Source organism: Peromyscus eremicus, chromosome X (genome assembly GCF_949786415.1).
Source record: "Peromyscus eremicus chromosome X, PerEre_H2_v1, whole genome shotgun sequence".
Lineage (NCBI taxonomy): Eukaryota > Metazoa > Chordata > Mammalia > Rodentia > Cricetidae > Peromyscus > Peromyscus eremicus.
This window is the reverse complement of record NC_081439.1, coordinates 125713844-125733860: the sequence shown is the minus strand read 5'-3', so window position 1 is coordinate 125733860 and position 20017 is coordinate 125713844.

The following is a 20017-nucleotide window of genomic DNA, read 5'->3' as shown; positions in this document are numbered from 1 at the left end:
AAGTGGCAGCCAAGTTACAGCCTATCCCTGTATAATAATGGGAAACTATAGAATTATACAAGATATCCGAGACTTAGGAAAAAAACCTTTCTCCATATGTTTCTATCTAATCCCATCTGTCTTTGGCAGAGGAAGATGACAAACTGAAATTTAGAATGAACTTCCCAATTTGTTTCTTTTTACTCCTGATAGAAACTATGGAATATCCTAAAGAATAATCTGTGGATCTCCAGCCCTAAAATGAAAAACAGTGTCATCAGTCCTTTCCTGTGAGCCTAAAACTGCAAGATCCCATGTGTGGAATTAGTTCTGTGATGTTGGCAATAGTCTTCCTGTCTTTCAAAGATCTTTTCTGGATTGGGGTGTATTGTTGCTCACCTGGACTCATGGATGCTTTGATATACATTAAAATTTCACCTTTCAAAGAGACTTAGAAGTTTAATCACCCATTTGGTCATTTTTCATATATATATATATATATATATATATATATATATATATATATATATATATATATATGAAATTTAATGTTTGAGTATGTGTGTCTGTTTGAGCACAGGTGTTTCACAGCACAAGTGTGGAGGTCAAAGGACAGCTTTCCAGAGTCCTTTCTCTTCTTCTACCTTGTGGGTTCTGGAGACCCAACATAGGTCATTGGGACTTTTGCTCCTGAGCCATTTCACCAGCTTCCATTTGCTCATTGCATTTGCTCATTGTATGTCACACATGTTGCTCTTTCTTTAAGACTTCAGTTCACTTCAAAGCTACTTGCTCATCAAAGTAAACTCTGAAACTGTATCCATGTATAACTAATTTCTCTGCACCTGACCTTTTAGAATGTCACTTCCTCAGGACCTAGGTTGAGCTGCTTGCCACTTTTTAACAAAATATGTTTCTTTCTATTGGACTGAATCCTTTAATATCAGTTCATTCCAGTAAAGTGTATGGATTGAGAGAATTGCTCATAACCTTTGACCTTTCGATTAATATTCACACATTTTTACTTTGCTTTTCTTACCTCAATAGTCCTGGATTATTTAGTTTAAATCTTTCAGTGTCATTGTTGTAGATCTTACCTCTATCAAACATTTTCAATTGTGGAGTCAAGTGGCACTTCTTTCAATGAGCACATCTGCACAGAAAGTGAACCTTTCTCGAGCACAGTGGCTCTAAAAAAACTCTACAATCTCTCTCTCTCTCTCTCTCTCTCTCTCTCTCTCTCTCTCTCTCTCTCTCTCTCTCTCTCCTCTCTCTCTCTCTCTCTCTCTCTCTCTCTCTCTCTCTCTCTCTCTCTCTCTCTCCCCCCCCCCTCCCTCCCTCCCTCCCCTTCTCTCCATTCATTAGATCTGCAAGCTTGGGATCCATTTGCCATTTGCTGGCTTGGGACTTTGGAATAGATAGTCCAATGGCTTAAAGTGACACCATACTGTTTATTGATGCAACTAAGATCATAGGCTTTTAAAATACAACCTTTGACTTAGCATTTTCTTACACTATCAGTATCATGCCCTAGAAATATGAATATAACTTTCCATTTTGTACTATATGTGTCCTTCTACCAGTAGCATTAGAGAGTTCATGCATAAACAAAGCTGTAACAGCATGGCAAATCTGTGAGATGACAAGGAGGTAATATTTGATTAGAAGAGAACTGAGGCTTCTTAAATTTTCTGATTGTATTCATGACCTTCTTTGCAAAGATGAAATTGAACTGTTGCTATGGTATTGATTCATTCTATATAATACTGGGAGAGACAACAGAAAGCCTCATGGTGATGGATGGGTACTTCAAGATGATAGACACTATAAGCCTGGATTGATAGCTTTCTTCCTAATGGCTCCATTGTCTTCAGGCTTACTTGGTGATGGTTTTGAGCTCTAGGGAAAACAAGAGGGGAGAGAGGAGGAAGCTTGAGAGACAGACCAGTGGCCAAGTTTCACTAAGCTCATTCTTCAAAGCTATAATGAAAACAGATAGTGGACAAATGCTGAGGAACCACATGTGATCACAATCATATGAAAAATATGCTCTGCAAAAAAGGAAAAACTAATGAAGATTTTAAAGGTTGTTATATTGTGGGTGAAAATAAAGTGACTGGCTTTTTATATCTTTTGCATTTTCTGATGTTATGTATGCTGATTATGGTGTTATTTTGTAACTGGGAATTTTTTTTCTAAATTAAAAATTTAAAGAAAAAAATCTTCCAGATCCCAAGACAGATTTACCTGTTGCCTTAGTATAAATATACTAATATAAATTACTAAATGTCATGTTGTTAAGAGTGAACAATATCAAATTTTTGCCTTGCTCAGCACTGTTTAAAACAAACAAGTATAGGTACATCTCTGACTTTAACTCAAAATAGTGTTTCCTAAGAAATTTGAGAAATCCAGGAGTAAAAACATTTAGTATTGAATGGCTCTTCAGATATGCTGGTTGGAACAAAAATCCTATGTTCATTTCTTATCAGCTTTATTGAAATATGATTTATATCCCACATGATTCACTCATGCTAACTGTGGAACTAAATGGCTTTTGCTGTATTAACAAAGTTGTGAAAAACATCATCATGATCACTTTTACAACACTTTTATTATCACAAAAAGAAACCCAGGGTCAAGTAACTATCACTCCCTATTCCTCTAGGCTCCAATTTACCCAGCTACTCTAATATACCTACTTAAATCAAATGAAAAAACAAGTTTACCCTGTGGTGATATTGTGTTCCTTAAAATATTATGCACCTTAATAAACTTATCTGGGGTCAGAGAATAGAACCAGATACAGAGGCCAGAAAATGGTGGCACACACACCTTTAATCCTAGCATTCCTAAGGCAGAGATCCATCTGAATTTCTGTGAGTTTAAAGCCACACTGGAAAGAGCCACGCATGGTGACTAATGCCTTTAATCTCAGAAAGTGAGCCTTTAATCCCAGGAAGTAAGGGCAGAAAGCAGAAAGGTACATAAGGCGTGAAATCCAGGAACTAGGCTGGTTAAGCTTTTAGGCTTTTGAGCAGCAGAGTTCAGCTGAGAGCCATCCAGTCTGAGGAAATAGGATCAGCTGAAGAATTGGCAAGGTGAGGTAGCTGTGGCTTGTCCTGCTTCTCTGATCTTTCAGCGTTCACCCCAATAACCTGCTCCAGGTTTATTTTCATTAATAAGACCTGTTAAGATTTGTGCTACATTATCCTTTCTTGCTTTTCTTATAAAAATGAATCTCATAATATGTGATCTCACATGACATGCTTCTTTTGCTTCTCTACATGTTTTTTTGTGGTCCATCCACACTTTAGGAAGATTAATATCATACCTAATCTTTCCTTTCTTTTTTATGAGACAGGGTCTAACTACATAGCTCTGGCTGTTCTGGAACTCACTATGTAAACCATGCTGGCCTCAAACTTACCTAGAAATCCTCCTGTCTCTGCCTCCAGAGTGCTGGGATTAAGGGCATATGCCACTGCACCCAGATAGTAGTTAATCTTTTAATAGTACAGTACCTATATGATTGTACTGTAGGGATATGATACATTTTTGGTAGACATTGCACTTGCACCGTAGAGAAATATGGATAATAATGCTTATGAACATTAGTCCACAAGTTTTTGTAAGAATGCTTATTTTCATTCCTCTCTAGTGTACACCTATGAGCAGAATTTCCCAATAATATTGGCATGTTGTGTTAATATTTTATACAATGGCAAGGCCTTTTGAAAAAGCAGCTCTACCATTTACATCCCAACTAGCAATGCCTGAAAGTTCCAATTTCTCCACATTTTTATTCACAGTTGTTAGCAACTGTCTTTTTTATTGTGACTAGTCCTTTCTCAGTGCTACATAGAGTGACTCAATACCACAGCAGTTCAGTTTCTCTTCTTTCAAAAGAGGTCACAAATGTAATTGTGGTTTTAAGATATGATGTACCATCTCAGTTCATTTTGTATATACTCTTGTGATGGCTGATAATACTGGCTATCTTTTCACATGCCCCTTGGCCATTTCTGTGAAGAATTTCTTCTTCCTGAGTTTTTGAATAACAAGAAAGATTTGGAGCTGTACAGGTGAAGCTCAGCACTGACTGACTCTGAGTAGAAGAATTTAGTGAGAACTGTTCTTACTGTTCATCTTGAACTATAGGGAATCCATGTACTCCATGAAACTATGGAGCATTGTCTGTCAACGACTGAGGGAGAATCCATACAAGAATGGGTTATTCTCTGGAAAGGAATCCATGTTTGTTTGTGATGATATTTTCCCTAATTTCAATTTATTATTTTTGTCCAAAAGTTAGAAGTTTACAAAGTGCCTCATGTCTTTTCTGTACTTTATTGAACAGTGAGTATAGACCTTGATTTATCACTTAGTAAATAACTCTCAGAAGATCCCAGCTTGTATTATATTTATAGTCTTGGATATTTGAGGTATCTGAAGCCCCTGTGTCTTCAGAGTTTGCATTCTCTCATTTGGGTCCATTTTTTAAAAGCAAACCTACTTCTCATTCTTTTTTTACTTCCTCAGTATTTCTAATCTGACTGTTACCTTAGGAAGAAAGCAGAAAGGTACATAAGGCATGAAATCCAGGAACTAGGCTGGTTAAGCTTTTAGGCTTTTGAGCAGCAGAGTTCAGCTGAGAGCCATCCAGTCTGAGGAAATAGGATCAGCTGAAGAATTGGCAAGGTGAGGTAGCTGCTACTTTAGGAAGAGAGTAAGGTTTTAATGGGAAACCAGGTAAGAAAACAGCTGACTATCTCACACAATTAAAAAAAAATAGCTCTCATTTTAAAGGCCAGAGGTTAGCTTCCTCACTGATGGCCCATTAAAGGGCACAGTGTTTGTTATGATGGTTTCATTGGAGGCTTGAGGTCATTTTCACTTTCTTTCAAAGTCTAGTTTAAGCCTGTAATATTTGAAGTTATACTTCCAGCCAAATGGAATGTTACTCATTCTATATTTAATAATATTTTCTGCTTTTGTTTCAGTGATCATTCAAGGTAATGGGTGAACTTTCAGAGTAATGGGTGAAAGTTCAAACTCACCTAGGATTTAATGTAAAGTAACATTTTGTATAAAAATTTAAAACACCCACACCTATCACACATATACACACAAAATCCTCCAACCTAAATAGACTCCCTAAACTGTCTCTTAGATGTAAGGACCTATTTAATTTTATTTTTTAATATATTCAAATGCACTTGTCCAAAGTTAAATCATTTTGGCCTCCCAATGGAAAATATTACCTTCCAAGGTACTTGGGTTAGCTTCCAGAAATCTTTGTGGAACTGAATACTTCTTCCATTCAACACATCCTTTATTTGAGTAACATGCACTCCAGCAGAAAGGATTTTAAGTGACAACAGTTCCAAGGGTGGACTAGGCCCCTGTTCATCATGAAAGGGTCAATTGCACTGAATAGGGCTTCCTAATCAGACTATAGCTTTGTGGGAAGCTTATGATTTGAGGGGTGGGCTTTCATGCAGGTGCCTGGCTGTGTCAGTCCTACACTGTAAGGGATATCTTTTCTGAATACTTTTCAAGGATTATAGGATTATGATTTTGGTCATGAGAAACTGGCTTGAAAATTTTCTGACAGTTGTAGGAGATATGAGGCTTACTAAGAAAGCCTGTGGAATGTAAGGGAACTTGGCCTGGGATATTTCTGAAACCAGGTGTCACATCCCTTGGGGGAAATTCTGACCTGTAGGGTCAATTGCTGGCACCAGTTTGCCTGGAGTGAGTTTAGGTGCAGACAGAATTTGGCTTGAGTGACCCCACAACTGAAATCATGACCTACTAGAGAGATATCTGGGGTAGGACTGATTTAAGGGAGCAGTGTCTATTGGGAAGGCATTCTCTCTGGATGGTTACTCGAAGAGTTAGCTATCAAGAAGTTTATATCCCAATACAGCAGGCACATTATTCAAGGTCCTGTTTCCATCCTACCAGATCCCATGGGAGTTCACTATTTCATGACCCACAACATCATAGAATATTGCCATAGTAGATATGTCTCAATTTTATTTAGTTTTGTCCCCTGCATGCATGTATCCTCTTTACTTTTTGGTGTTTCTGGGAGTCAAACCCATGGGTCACATACAGTTGGAAAGCACTCTAAAATTGACCTACATTTCCAGTCTGCTATTCTTGTTTTGGATCTCTCACTTGTACTTGCTACAGGAATCTGGTACACTTGGATTCCTTAATCATCTTTTCAGGATCTGATGCAAAAATCATGTTTTCTGTTCCAGTTCAGTGTAGCTGCTATTCTACTTCTGCTGTTGCTGCTGCTGTTGCTGCTTCTGTGGCTGCTCTTATGGCTGCTGTTATTTGCATGGTTCTCCTTTTTGTATACGTGCATCCTCTCCTAATGCTGTACTATACATCCAAAAGATGAACCTAGGTCCCATATTCTTTCTGAGAAACCATAGCCTCAGTTTCATGCTTACAGAGTCCCATTCTCATGGGAATACTGTTTTCTTCCCTTGGTACTGCTCTGTCCAGGTGCCACTGGCTAAGCTGTGTACCCTCCTGGCTTGTCTTGTGCCCTCACTCCAGCCTTGAAAACTGCTGACTTCCATGAAGCTGTATTTCCCACCACAATCTGCCTCTGTTTGTTGGATTCAGCTTTTCATCTTCCCCATGATTTTAGCCAGGAAAAAACAGCAGCTTCTGGGCAGCATGCCATGAGCAAGACTATACCCCCAGGAGCACCACATTTCTGTTTTTCATTTTCCAGTGTTCCTGCTTTAAATCTTTTTTCTCCAACACTGCACATGGGTTACATTCTGGTCTGCCTTTCTGCCTACACTAATGAAGCAAATCTTCCTGAGAGATATCAATATAAGCATGACTACTGCACTGATTAAAATAAAGCAAGTTAACAAATGAAGAACAAAGGGTTTTCTGAGCTATTTTAAGAATCTTGATCTGAAATGAGCTATACTGCAATACTGTTTGAAAATAATACCCAGAAATGAATGCAGGACTGTGAATAAAATGCACCAACTCTGTTAAGATGAGAGCCCAAGTACTTAATACAAGGAACTATAGATTTTCCCTGCATTCTGTTAGATGAACTTTCTGTAGATGTTACTGAAAATAAATCAGTGGAAAGATTTTGCTTTTTTATTCTTCATTAGAGAGGTTTTTAGTGCATACAAGTGTTAAAATCAACAAACACACAATGGAAGCTTAAAATTGCTACTAAATACAGAGGTCTGTCACTTCACAAAACGTGTTCCTGAAAAACTTTGTGTATATACACTTTTGGAAAATCCAGTCACATCTTATGGGCACTAAGGGAGCAAGCTATTTAAATGAACTCTGTATGCAGTGAACAATTTTTCAATGTGAAAGATTTCCATCTATTTTTTGAAGCACCTTTTCTTTAAGGGATAGACCCCTACCTTTTTGTTTTACCCCAACACTGTATCACAGAACACTTGAAAACAGATTTCATTTTTGTCATTTCTTGATTGATGCAGAAGCTGACTGCATAATCATGCCTAAACCAACCAGTGTGCAGCATGAAAGAACAGCAGGGCATTTAAGAGAATCCAACAGCAGCAGAGGTTGACAGGAAGCTTTCTTTTTAGTGGTTAGGCTACCCAGTGAACTGTCTTCAGAGCCCTAAGCCGCTCTGACTGCTCTCAATATTTTGATTCTTTACTACCTGAATTGGAGTTTTGCTGCAGGAAACAAAACAAAACAAAACAATTTAGTAGAAAGCTTTAAAAATGGCTACAATAGTTTAACTCGAGTAAAACGACTTTAGAAAGGAATGTTCTTAACATATAAACAAGTACACACAGGTCCATGCGTAAACACAATTCACACTTGAAATTTTAACTTTTAGTCATCAAGTCATTTAATAAATATTTATTTGGCACACGATAGACACTTTTTGTTTATATCTGTTTCCCTGTTCTTCACATACATATAATACATACAAGTCCTACTGAATTACTTATTGCCCCTCTATATGTACCTGTATGTATACCTCTCCTCCCTGGTTTCTTTTCTTCAGCTCTAGCTCTGCATTTGTGTTTCCATCTGCCTCTCTGTCTCTCTATATATTATACTTCAACATTACATTATTTGAACAGTTTGAATGCATTGTTTTCTCAAATGCTGTTATTCCATACAGAATTCCAACTCCAATGTGAAAGAGTTCAAGAGAGGGCCAGCAAAATATCTCAGCCAATAAAAGCACTTGCCACTGAACCTGATAATGTGAGTTCAATTCACATGGTGGAAGAAAAACTGACTCTTGCAAATTTTCTTCTGATCTTCACTCACACATGTACATATATACACAGACACACAAGAACAATTTACAAAAGAGAGTTCAAAAGAGCATGAGAAGAAAAGATGTAAGGACACAGACATTGTTAGACATTGTTAGAGAAATGTATAAAAGTACAGTCTCTATACAGGTCTCTCTGTGCCAAATGTCAGTACTCAGTATTCTGTTAATCAGTTATACCCTTACATGTATACTTAATAACGAATGAGTCCATATTCTACTGCTGTAGGCTATCTAAATAAATCATGGGGCCATCTAATAGAATATCATACAGTTGAAATATAGTGAAAGTTATGTGTATGCAGTGATGTCAACCTCAGATTTTATAATGTTTTGTGAAGTATATAAAATAACTGACAGGACAGTGCATGCTACCTGTTTTATAAGTAAAGCTGAAGAAGACAGAGATACATAATCCTAAGCACTTCATTTTTATGAAGTAATACTGGAAAGTCGCAAAAGAAACCAATGCGTAAAAATCTAGTATGAATGGGAGGAAGTGGTGGAAAATGTGGAGATGGGACAGAATAATTAGTAAAATGAATTTTGGAAGTAGGAGAATTAAAATAGAATGGAGAGGAATTAGAGACAATATTGACAACTCTTCCAATAGATGTTCCTGAAAACAGATATAAAGTTTCATCAAAGTTATAATTCTCATGATTTTCAGCAAATTTAATGTTTAAGTCTTACAGTCTGGCAGAACTCACTAATATTTAAGTACTGTATAGTAGCAATGTTCAAAATATTAAAAATATAACAAAAGCCTCATGTACAAAGAAAGCTATCTAGCTGCTTCAATAAAGTAAAAACATAAGTGAAATCTTAAAAAAAATGTTTCACTTGGAGAAACATGATAGAAATATACTAATGCATATTTGTTAAATATTCATGAGCTGGGTGTGGTGGCACGAACCTCTAATCCCAGCATTTGGGAGGCAGAGTCAGATCAGTTTCTTTGAGTTTGAAGCCATCCTGGTCTGCATACCAAGTTTCAGGCCAGCCAAAGCTACACAACAAGACCCTGTCTCAAAATATTATTCGTGATATATTTGACATTCTTTTTTAAGTACCTGAAATTTGGTGTTTAATTTACTGGTAGCACATATGAACTGAGCTACTAAATTGTCAGTGGTGGCAATGAAAAATAGCCCTATGAAATAATAAAAAGTATTTAAATGTAAGCCAATTAAATAAAATATAGTACAATTATTTAAAAATCATTTTCAAGTTCTCTAAAGCCACATGTGAGTATGCACATGACCTTGGACAGTGCTGTCCTTCCAGATGTGGAGACTGTGCTGAAAATCAATGCAAATGTTATCTTGAAGACAAGTTTGCTATGAAGTATGTGATGCTACTTTATCCTTTAAGTGGAATAGCAAAATACTCTTCTCAAAAATATATTTCTCAGTCTAAAGTTGCCTTTAAATGCTGACTTTTTGTTTGTTTTACAAGCCTCTGCTGGAAAATCTTCATAAATTTAAGATATTGAACAGGACCAAACTGCAATAGTAGAAATGTACCACAAGAGGACCTGCAAAGACAAGCTGAGCTCAAATTACAGCTTTGCCCCTGTTGTTAAACTGAAGTATAATTAGCAAAACCTCTCACAGTTAGTATTAATGTGCTAGTTTGATTACAATCTAAGGAGGTAATTTGTTCTAATATAATTTGAAATAAGCCCATGGTGTGGGGGATATTATCAGTAACTTGAGGCTACTTGAAGTGACATTTTAGCAAGGATTAGGAGAGGCTATGTAGTGAACGAAGATCATGGAGTGAGAGGACACATAGCCCAAACCAAAAACTCTACTTCTGTCCCACATGACCTTCACAGCATTATTGATTTTCTTGATTATATGATAAAGTCAATCATTGTACTACCCCTAGTTGGGTATTAAAAAGATGACATATTTAAAGTGCTTATCACAGTGAACATTATGAAGTGCTTAAAAATACCATTACTAACTCCTTTTCCCCTGCAGATTTCTAACAGTTCTTTGATAGAGAAGGAGCAGTATTTTTAGATTAATATACTTTCCTTTTGTATAAGTAGTGACAGGGCATACAGAGCATGGAATATTTATTATGACAAAAAGGGACCATATTATTTATCCGAAGTTTCCAGCTCTGCCTAGCTTTAGTTTATACTTACAATTCCTAGAGTTAGATTACAATCATGTTTGACTCTTTCCAAGTACCTATTTCTGTCCCTGGTTAGTCCCTATAGTTTATTCTCACACCCATTGGAACTGTGTACTTTTAAAGTTTGATGCTGGATATCATTCTCTGTGCTGTGAACTTTAGGCCTTGGATTCTATCCCATTGTCTTCATCATCTAAGCACCTTTCCTAGTTTTATCTGGCATCCAATTCCTGAAGCTGATCTCCTTTAGAACTGTTCCCACACTCCTCATCTGTGAGCAAGTTCTTGTTCTAAGAGACATAAAGAGCTCTGCCAATCAAATGCTCATTAAGGTAGTTAGATATTTTTTAAGTGAGTAATATCTTCAAAATTGGTTATAGGTCCATTATGGATATGCAAAATATCCAAATATCTGAATATATTATATTCTCTTACATATGATATATTCAGTTTGATGTAATTATGTTCATTTCTACATAAATGTTTCCAATCACTTAATAAACATTTGAATATTAATTTTTCTCTTTTCTCAAGCATCTCATCCATGCATATAACCTGCCCCCTATTTCACTGTCTAAATTCCTCCAGGTTCACCCCAACACAGTCTCCTCCTAACTTTGTGTCCTCTTTTTTCTTATGATTCTTTTTTATTTGAAAATGTTTCATGCAATTATTTTGTCACATTCTTCTCCTACCTCAATTCTTCAAGATTCTACCCACCTTTCTACCCACCCAACTTCATCTTCTCTCTCTGTTCACTTCCAAACCCCACAAAAACAAATATAAAAAACAAACAAAAACAGTAAGAAAAAATACCAAAACAAAATGAAACAGAACACCTGTCCCCACCCCAGAAAAAGCCCCCACAGAGTCGATTTTGCATTGGTCAACTGCTCCTGGGCATGGGTCCTGCCATGGAGTGTGGTTGATATGCTCCATTGGAAAAAGCTGATTTTTTCATTTACCAGAAGGTATCAATTCTTGGTTAGGGATAGGACTTTGTGTCACTTCTTCTTATTGCTGGGATTTTGTCTGGTTTGAACTTGTACAGACAAGTCTCTCTGAATTCATATGCGCATTGGCTGTTTGTTCTGTTTCTTTCGAGTCATCCACCACCTCTGGCTCTTATTATCTTTTTGTCTCCTTTTACACATAGATTCCTGAGCCTTTGGGTGAAAGGCTTTGTGTAAGATATCAGAATTAGGGCTAAGTGCTCCAAAGTCTCTCGTTCTCTGCATGTTGTCCAGTTGTGGATCTCTGTGTTTGTTCCCATCCATTGCAAGAAGCTTCTCTGATTGGGGGTGAGCAGTGCCCTGATCTATGGGTGTAGCAATGTCATTAGGAGTCATTTTATTGCTATGTCCTTTAGCAGAATAATATACTAGGTATCCGATTTTCTCCCAGGCTCATCACCTACCTAGTGTCAGGTTCTTGGCCACTTTTGTCAGTGTCAGGTATGGGTTCCATCTTATGAACTGTGCCTTAAATCTAATCAAGAAGAGATTGATGATTTCTATAGCATTAGTGCCACTATTACATCATTGTATCTTGCAGGCAGGTTCACTGTTGTAGGTAGTAGGGTTTCTAGCTGATTGATATTGATGATTACCTTTTCCCTCTGGAACTGCAGAATACCTTCTAGCATCATGAACATTAGTCAGTAGAAGTAAAGCTAGTTGGGGACCAGCTGGACTTCTCCACATTTGATGACATAAGCAAGTGCTGTCCTCAGCAATAGGGCCTTACTATAAGGTTCTAGAGAGTAGCCAGTGTCCATAAAAATAACCTATATTGTTTGGGATGTCTATGAGCCCCTTTTGGTCAAGAACTCAATAAGATGTAACTCATTCCTAGAACTAGAGGTTTTACTTTGTGGCATAAGATGTCTATATGAGGCATTCTCTTCCCCATTATATGGTGATTCTATTTAAATTCCTTTCATATATATAAATAATTGTAGGAACACTCTATAGTACTGTTTTCATACATTTTTTTTCAAAAAGCCTTTATTGTTAGTTGTCCTTTTCCATATTACTTCCTTTATCTTGTCCTCTCCTCCCTCTCCTCACTTAATTCTCCTCTTCTAGTTTCCCCTTTATCTCTTTATAACACTATATTCCATTTCTTCTGCCTTGGAATATCCCCTCATTCTCCATGGTCTTGAGCATTTCATAAAAGTATACAATGAAGCATCATCATATCTGCCCCACATTTCCCTGTCTAAATCTCCCATAATTCAACCCAACACAGTCCGCTCCTGACTTTGTGCCCTTTAATATTTTTTGATAATACAGTAAGTCCAATTATTGCTGCCAAATTGAGGAACAAGGTGAGGATCTCAATTATGTGGATTCAAATATTATATTTCACAATTTAAATGAGAGTGCTCCCATCATTCTTCTCTCCTCCTATTCCTCCACCACCCATACACCATCATGGCTAGGCTTGTTGGCTCCTAAAATCTTTATTGAACCTCTAGCTATAGAGGTCAGGTAATAGATACTATTTCCTGAGGAGCAGTGGTAGAAATGAAATTTTATACAGTTTTGATGTTTATATGAAAGAAATCATGTCATTTATAATTATATTCTGTTTTCTGAGATCAGTTTATTTCATCAAATTTATATTTTTAAATTCATCCATATTGATATATGTAGCTATAGTTTATTTTCATAATTGTTCAATATCTCATGGTTTGAAAATAACATCATAATCACGCATTTAGTTGTCAGTGAGTGGTATAAGACACACTGCAGAAGCACTTTGGACATATGTTATGGTACCTATGGCCAAGAGTTTCTACCACGTATATTAACACAGATGAGTCCTGACTAATATTGTGTCTAGGTTGACATCCATTCTAATTTGTTGATGTCTAGTATTATTTGGAAATAGTTTGAGTGGGTCCTTTAGAGATTTATGTGCTGGAAGAGTGGTTTCCAGTGTTTGGGTTTAGGTTGTAGAACCTTTGAAATACAGAGCATAGAGTAACGTAATTAAATTCTGAGGGAACCACCCTCAGAAAGGATTGAAACAAGTCTCCTCACACGGGGCAGTAATAAGTAATAAGATGTGGTTGTTATAGAAGAATTTGAAGCATTACTTGAAAACTTCTTTCATGTACTCTGCTACTGTGATATCATCTGCCACTAGGATCTTACCATGGCTAAGTAGAAGCTAGTGCCATGGCATTGATCCACTAGGACCGTGAGCTTAATAAAATTTTCTTTACAATGTGCTAGTTCTTAGAATATTTTGTGGTGAAAACAGAAAAATTACTGTGGTACTGCATATGTCTTACTGGCTGTTAAATAATGTGATGTTACCTACAACTGTATCTAAGCATAGAATTAGTGCATATGTACATACTTGAACAGTCAAATTGTTTTAAAAAATAATTACAGCAACTTTTACTTCTACATGTTTAAAGATTCTGTTGTTTTTATGTGACCATTATCTCAGAATCAGTAAACACTGACTATGATTATTAGTGTAATTTCAATTTTACTACTTTGGTTATCAATGTAGTTTACTAATTTCTATTGCTCACCTTTTTTTCATCAGTGAAATCTGTGTATATATTTTAGTCATTTTTTGATTTTCCATTAATTTCTTTATAGCAATTATTTGTTCAGGGCACATATTGATAACATATTTGATTTTCTGGATTATTTCATCAGTATCTTCATTTTAAAATTGTTGAGTATAATTTTTATCTTCTGGCCACATCTGCCTTGTTTAACAATTCTTGTTTTATACCACCATTTGAAGGACTTATTTTCTGCATTATTTCTGGAAATTTTAAGCTAGGTCTTTCAGATTTAAGTTTTTGGAGCATCTGGAGCTGATTTTTATGTGGTGGGAGGTAGAGGTTCAATTTCACTATTTCCCCATATGGATAACACATTATTATAGCAACTCTCATGGAAGAGCATTTTTATTCCCTTTGCGATCATAAAATGTCAGTTTTGTTATATGTCAAGTTTCCACATGTGCAATGGGTTATTTCTGTACTCTTTACGGAATTCCATGGGCCTACTTGTCATTCCTTGTTAGCACTTCACAATTTCTGTGATTTCACAATTGATACTGATTTCTAAGAGGGCAAATTATACTGGCTGTGAGCCACATTCTTTGGAAAGTGATTTCAATTGGTTGATGCTTATTCCTTAAGATGAATGGACTGGAAGAATAGTATTAAATTTGGTATGATGCCCAAGTCATCTCTTTGGGAAAGCATTCACTTATCCCCAAAGCAAAAGTATTAATATGGTGATATTTTATTTGTACTGAAATGTGATTTTATTTGTATCCTTTATATATAACTCACATCCAATCCCATACTGGTCTGCCAGGCCCTCTAGCACAAGGCAATGATGATATTGATAAATTATTGATAGGAAATGTGCTGGAGGCCTCAGAATTTCATAAAAAGCATCATGTCAATAGTAAAGGTTTAAAGAAGGATTTTTCTATAACCTGGCAACAAGCCAAAGAAATAGTAAAGAAATGTCCTACTTGTTCCTTCTACAATCAAATGCCATTACCAGCAGGATGTAACCCAAAGGGTACTCAGAGGAATGAAATCTGGCAGATGGACGTGTTTCACTTTGTAGAATTTGGAAAATTGAAATATGTACACTACACCATCAATTCTTATTCAGGATTTCAATGGGCAACTGCTTTGAGTTCTGAAAAAGCTGATTCTGTAATCAAACATTTGCTAGAAGTTATGGCCATCATGGGTATACCTGCACAAATTAAAACTGACAATGCTCCAGCATATGTCTCTGTTAAAATGAAAAAGTTTTTTGTTTATTACTATATAAAACATATTACAGGTATACCACATAATCCTACAGGACAAGCAGTTATAGAAAGATAAAACAAAACTCTAAAGGATATGCTAAATAAACAGGTAGGGGTAACAAAAACCCTCAGAAATAGACTGCATAATGCTCTATTAACTTTGAATTTTCTCAATGCTAATGAGAAAGGAACAACAGCTGCAGAGAGACGTTGGATAATAGAAAAAAACTACAGAATTACATCAACCTACATACTTTAAGGATATGCTGGCCTCAGAATGGAAACCAGGATATGTGTTTCATTGAGGGCGATGTTTTGTTTTTGTTTCTACAGGAGAAGATAAGAGGTGGATACCATCAAAATTGATAAAGGTTTGATTTGAACAAGAGAGACCACTTAATTAGAAGAGGTGATAGTTCATCAAACAGCATGACCATTCAATTTAAAGTAACTTAGACCATTAACACATGCCTTTTCATTTAATCAGATATAATTTGCCAAAAGGGAACCTCCCCAAAATTAGTCTTGTGGAAAGGTTTTTTGTTTTTGTCTTTTAGGAGAATGAAGGCTAAGGAATCTGAAGAACACTGGACAAATGAGACAACTGAAGAAAAAGGACAAATCATCTGTCCCAAGAAAAAGAGTAAAATGGCCTATTGGTATATCATCTACAAAATTTCACAAGTCTTCCTAAATGTTTGTTTCTGCTCTTCTCTAGAGAAATTTAACACTATTGGTCTTCTTGTAGTCCCAGTTCAATTAAAATTTAAAGCTGGCTTTGAAGTTGGAAAATGGCTCCCTTCTTCTTTAAACTCAGGCATGTTGTTAAAAGGAAAATGCAAACTCCTTGTATCATACCAGAAGAAAGAGCCATCTTCTGATATGGGACAGGAGAAAAACCACATTAATTAAGAGACTATTCTATTACTACTAATCTTAATTCTTTGATTCTATTCTGATTCTTTAAACTTTTCTTAAAGTATGAATTTTACATCAAAATTTACAAGATTATATATATATATATATATATATATATATATATACATACATACATACATACATACATTTTAAACTTTGTTAAGATATGATGGTCATATAGAGTACAAACTAATTCTAGAAAAAGGGCTTCAATTAGCTGCCTATACATGTCTTTGTGTTCGAATCTCTTAACAGTTTTCTGCAGGAAATCATGGCCAGGCCTAACATCAACTGAAGTCTCTAGGAAGAAGATGGGGCCCTGTGGGGCGTTTACCCAACCACCCCCACAGTTCCCTAGAGTTTTCTTGAGTGCGAGCAGCAGGAAATATTAGATAGAAGGATTTATTGTGGAGAATATCGCGGAGATAAACAGATAGAAAATAAAGGATAGCCTCGAGAGGGCCTGGAACCTATTCCAATGGGCCCCGACTGTCTCTGCCCCAGGGTTTTTATAGAGACGCCAAGGGGTGGAGCAAAAGACCTCCTCCCCCAGCACAGCCAAGTGCAGACCATCTCAGACACCTGCACTTAGGCCCGTGGTCCTAATCATCCTCTATGCGGACCTGCTGGGTAAAGCCATGAGGAACCCGAGAACGGGCTCCCACAGGGCCCCACAGCAACAATAATTCCACGTGGACAATAATAATACCACTAAGCTGACAAACATCATCTACAGATCAGCTATGGACTACAAAGTGCTCAGAGCAATTTTGAGAGGGCTAGCTGAGATGATCCAGTTTCAAAGACTACTTGAATAAGGACTTGAGATAAACCCTGAACTTTCACATTATTCACAGACTGGATAATGAAGGATATAGTTACCTCTCCTAGAATTTGACAATTAACCAAAAATTTTTCTTTTCAGGATAAAGATACCTTTGCCCATACCCAGCAGGAAGCAATTTTAAGAATACGACGCCCACATTCTCAAAGAGGTGGTGTGGGGCAGGTGGTTTTTTGGTCTTTTAATGGGTTTGGGTCTGGGATAATTTTCATTGTTTAGGAGGGTTGGCTACAAGTTGTTGTTAAGGGTTAGGAAAAGGGCTAAGCAAAGGAGATTAGATTTAAGGTTCTTGTTTAAAAAAAGAAAAGAAAAGAAAAGAAAAAAAAATTACTAGTTTAAATACTTTACATTGGATTGGATTTTTTTCATATTGTATACAAATTATGTATATTGAGATTGATATTATTAGAAAATGCCATACATATATTTCTAATCTTGTTCAAGATATTGTACTTGTACAATACATTTAACAATGTAATGCAATTTGCTGATCCTTGAATGTTATTATTACCAACTATTAGAATATAAAGAAATGAAAGTTAGTAGTTAGACATTACAATGGAACTTGCAGTCATATTAGGTATGTTTTCAAGATTGAGCAGATATATTTTAGATAGACAGGTCATCTTCAAACTCTTCAGAGATCTACAGAATATGGCATTTAAAATGTTTTAATAACTTAGAAAACTTTTCTTTTTTGTTATAACTATGAGACATGTTGGCTCCTGGCAGTACCAATATACTTCAGAGAAAATATGGGCATTGAAGAAACTGCATATGGAGTTAACTTTCATTGTGGCAAAAGTTAGCCACTGGACAACAAAGTATCCTCGAATCAACTGCTGACAAACAGGACAAAATGGACAGACAGGACACGAAACAAAGGACTACTGATTCTTGCCAAAACAAGTGTGGCTGTGGCTTTAACAAAAGGCATCTGAGGGCAGGGCAATATGGCACCATCCCTGAAGTGGCCTTTGCAATTCGGAAAAGATACAGTGCCCTTTTCTTCGAAGGCAACTGAACAGGCAGTGGGCCGACGGCTTCTGATGTTCAGTGGAATGGCAGCTGAAACAGTTATTCTTGAAGAGTAACTAAGCTCACACCTCTTAATAGTAGATTGGCATTTAATAAAGGAATGTGGAGAAGAATGGACAGCTGAAGTAAAAAAAATCAACAATTTCCAGAATTTTAAATCCTGAATCATGACATGACACTAGTGAAATTCAGGTGTTTCTGGTACATGGACTGCCCTCACCCAATGTGAGGTTGAACTGTTGACCTTGTGTACATCCTACTTCATAAATGAGTCTGTCAGATACGCTAAGCCTATAGGCTGAAGATGATGCCCCAGTGCTGCAGAGAAACCTCAGATGACTGTCCAGGCAGCTGACTGTTTCTGTCAACTCACATATTTTTTTTTTGGAAGCTGCTTGCGTGCACTTCCTGTTTTTATTTTTGTTAGGTAATATTTCCTTCTTGGGTCTCTGAGGGAGTTGAAGATTAGATAGTTACAGTTAAAGTTTAGATAGTTATAGTTTTCCTTGTTAAGAATTTTAGAAAAGAAACTCACTAAAGTGTAAGTGTATAAATTTGAAAGACATTATAAGATAGTTCTGTTAGTAATATAAGTTAGGCTAGAAAGTGAATCAGGTACATTTTGGTCTTACCAAAATAGGATAGATAATGGAATTATTTTCTCTGAATTTGTCAAATACAAATAGACTAGACATTGTTTAGGTATTTATTGCTTGTATATGTGGTATATAGTTATTGTACTTTTGTATATAGTTTTTCTTATATGTTATAACTTTTTTACTTTTTTCTTTCTATTAAATAGAAAGGGAGAAATATGGTGATATTTTATTTGTACTGAAATATGATTTTATTTGTATGTTAATAAATAAAGTTGCCTTGGTGTCAGAGCTAATAGCAAGCCATAGCAGAAACCAAGCAGTGGTGGCTCACATCTTTAATCCCGATCACATGACAGGCAGATCTCTGTGTGTTCAAGGATACAGCCAGCATGGAGACACATGCCTTTAATCTCAATACCAACCATAGAGGACCTGGAGGTCTGTATAGACAGGCAGTGATGAGGAGGTTATGTGGTTGGGTTTACAACCAATGAGAAGTCAGAACAGAAAGACAATAAAAAGACAGTTACACAGGAAGTAGGTCTCTTGCTGAGGGGAAGGACAGCAGTGGCATGAAGGGTAAGAAGGCAGTTTTAAGTCTCAGCTCTTACTACTGCTCTGACCTCTTGGGCTTGGGGTTTTAACTCTGCATTTGGCTCTGTGTTTCTTATTTAATAATAAGACTATTACATCTACATATTAACACTTTAATTGTGTTAATTCTGATAAATAATTTTGGCAATTGATAATTTATAAACATTTTCAATACCAGTATAGCCTAATATTGTTTTATTTATTCATTTGTGTATTTCTTCCACCATTAATTTATAAAATTTTATCAATTTCATCCTTTATACATATTAAGTCTATAAAGTAGCTCTTATAATGAAACATATGTATTAAATATATAATATTGATAACTATGTAATGATAAAGGTAACATCTACATAATGCATAATTTTTGCATATACATAGTATTTGTCATTTTCAATTTTTGTTATACTATAATAATGCTTAGATAATTGAATGAGATGAATAAATAACAGATAAATTTTATAGAAAAAAATCCTGAGCATTTTTTCAGCAGCCTGAGCTAAGATGACTGTTGTGTTCTAGTGCTTTGTATAAAGTACTATTTTTGAGTGACGAAGTTGACTATGGAGCTGACAGTATTTCAAGAAAGATATTCAAAGTGCAGCTTTGCTATTGTTAACAATAGTAGGAAAGTTCATATGAGAAAAATGACTTTAAGAATAAATTGTTATTGTGAAAAAAAGAGCCATAATATGAAAGATATGGAAAATTCTCTGCCAATCCACATTAAAATAATGAAGCATTGTCAAGAAAGAATAC